The 2,500-nt window shown below is 77.8% G+C and overlaps 1 non-coding gene across 1 annotated transcript; it reads left to right on the forward strand.

Annotated features, from left to right (window-relative positions):
• The first annotated feature begins 1,112 nt into the window (after window positions 1-1,112).
• Window positions 1,113-1,265, forward strand: LOC140692204 (5.8S ribosomal RNA). Its single transcript, XR_012067775.1, has one exon. It is a non-coding gene; the product is annotated as a 5.8S ribosomal RNA (ribosomal RNA).
• Window positions 1,266-2,500: the final 1,235 nt, after the last annotated feature.

A 2,500-nucleotide genomic window follows, 5' to 3' on the forward strand; every position in this document is an offset into this window, starting at 1 on the left:
CCCGCTGCTCGCCCCGGGCCGGTTCCCCCGGGTCGGTCGTCGGCCCTCTGCTCCTCCGATCCCGCCGCCCCGCCTTGCCACGTGTGCCTCTCGCCTTTCCCCCCCCCCCACCCGAGCGAGCTTCGGGCCTCTTTTCCCCGTCCGGCCGCCTCTCGCCTCTCGCCTCTCGCCTCCCGCTTCCCGCCCCACACGCCCAAGGCGCCCCGCCCGCTTGCGCCCCGCGTCCCGTCGTGGGCCCCCCTCGTCCCCCGTGGCGAGAAGGGGACTCCGGGAACTGCGGGTGCGGGTTGGGGGTCCTGCCGGGCCTTGGGGGGGTTGGGGGTGGAGGTGGGAAGGAGGGCGTGCGGTCTGTCTGGACGCGGGGGGAGGGCCCTCTCCGCCCGGCCTCGTGGGGAATGGGGTTAGGTTGCCGTCGGCACGCGTTGGCTTTGGCGTTGGCGGTGGGGGCGGGGGGCGGTGGCCGGCCGGTGCACGGTGTGGCCCCGCGTCGAGGGCCCGCGGCGGCGAGGACCGCCGGCCGTGGCCGGAGTGTGGCGGTCGGCGTCGGGGCGGTGGCCGACGTTTGGGGCTCCGGGTGGGTGGGGGGTCCGTGCCGTCCACGCCTCCCTCGCCCGCCTCGCCCTCTCCAGGTACCTAGCGCGTCCCGGCGCGGAGGTTTAAAGACCCTTAGGGGGGAGTCGCCCGTCCGCCTTGGGGTCGGGGCGGTCGGGCCCGTGGGGACTCGGGAGGTCCGTCCCTCGTCGTCCCCCAGACTCCGCCTCCCCTGGGCCGAGGCGCCGCACCACGTCGCTCGCTGCCGCCGCCGCCGCCGCGGCCGTCGGGTGGGGCCTCGCCCGCCCGGCGGCCCGTCGGGACGGTCGGTGGCCGCGTGGTTGGTGCGACCCCCGCGTCCCTGCGGGAGGCGGGAACCCCCGGGCGCCTGTGGGGTGTCCGAGCCGGCACGCGCCGTGTCGGTGCCGGCTGCGCCCCGTTGTGAAACCTTCCCGACCCTCCGGTCTGATTTCTCTCTGACTCGGCCGGCCCGAGGCGACCCCCCACCTCACCCTCCCGGGGTGTGGTGGGCGGGAGACGTGCCGTGCCACAGAACCAAAGGCAGAACAAAATTCTCGTACGACTCTTAGCGGTGGATCACTCGGCTCGTGCGTCGATGAAGAACGCAGCTAGCTGCGAGAATTAATGTGAATTGCAGGACACATTGATCATCGACACTTCGAACGCACTTGCGGCCCCGGGTTCCTCCCGGGGCTACGCCTGTCTGAGCGTCGCTTGACGATCAATCGCGCCCCCCCCGGGTGTGTGCCCGTGGGGGGGGTCGCGCGGCTGGGGGTTTCCTCGCAGGGCCGCGGTGCCCTCCGTCCCCCTAAGTGCAGACACGGTGCCTCTGCCCTCGCGCCGTCTGTCCCTCCTGCGGCCGACCCCGCCCCCGCGCCCGGGAGGGTGCGGGCGGCGGCGGGCGGTCGGCAGGCGGCGGCAGGCGGCGTCGAGGCCCGGGAGGTGCCGCCCGCGAAAGGGAAGGGAGAAAAACGATGGGGGGGGGACTCGCGCGTGGCCGTGGCCGTGGCCGCCGCGGTCCCACCGGGAGCCCCCCTCGCGCCGCAAGCGGTCTCTGGGGCGCGTCCCCGGGTGTGTCGCGGTGGTGCCGGGGTGTGGGTGGGGGCGGTTTGGGCCTCCGGGCCGCGCCGCCCCCCACCCCCCTGCCGCGCGCCCCCGCGGCCCCCGCCTCGCCCCGTCGGGACGGGCGGCTCTCGCCGTGGCCGAGGCGCGCGCGCGGCCGCGCCCCGGGGATGCGTGCCCCGGCGGCGACCCGCGGGACGCCGCGGCGTCGCTCGCCGCTGCGCGCTTTCCCCCGGGCTGCGGCCGCGGCCGCGCTTCGTGCCCCTGGGCCCTCGGGGTGGCGTTCGTCGGGGTGGGGGGGCGCCGCCGGGCGTCCGTCGCCCGTCGGGGACGTCTCGTGGCCGTGCGGAGGACGGGTGGGAGCGGAGCGGAGCGGGGCGGCTCGCGCCGGGGCGGTTGGCGTCGCGTGGTGGGGGAAGGGGCCCCGACGGTCGCCGCGGGGCGGCCGCCGGGTTCCTCCCGACCCGCCCGCCTCCCGACCGACGGCCGCCGCCGCCGCCGCCGCCGCCCCCTCTCCCCTCCTCCCCGGCACGACGATGCCTCCGGCCTGGGCCCGGCGTCGCGCGCGCCTTCCCCTCTCGCCGCCGCCCGCCCGTCCCGTGCCACGTCGCCGGCTCGTGCTCCCGTCCCGTCCCGTCCGCCTCCCTTCTTCCTTCCGGCCGGCCGCCCGCCCGCCCGCCCGCCCGAACCCCGTGTTTGGGCGTCCGTGGGCGGGTGGGGTCGGTTGAGAGGGAGGGAGGGAGGGGGACCGGGCGGTCGACCGCGGTTCGGCGCCTCGCGCGTAGCCCTCTTCCCTCCGCCCTCTCCCGCTTCGCGGGCACCGTCCTCCGCGGGCGGGCGGGCGGTCGGTCGGTGTGGCGTCCGTCCGTCCTGTCGGGCGGGCCGG

The sequence above is a fragment of the Vicugna pacos genome, unplaced genomic scaffold (genome assembly GCF_048564905.1).
Source record: "Vicugna pacos unplaced genomic scaffold, VicPac4 SAC-SAT, whole genome shotgun sequence".
Lineage (NCBI taxonomy): Eukaryota > Metazoa > Chordata > Mammalia > Artiodactyla > Camelidae > Vicugna > Vicugna pacos.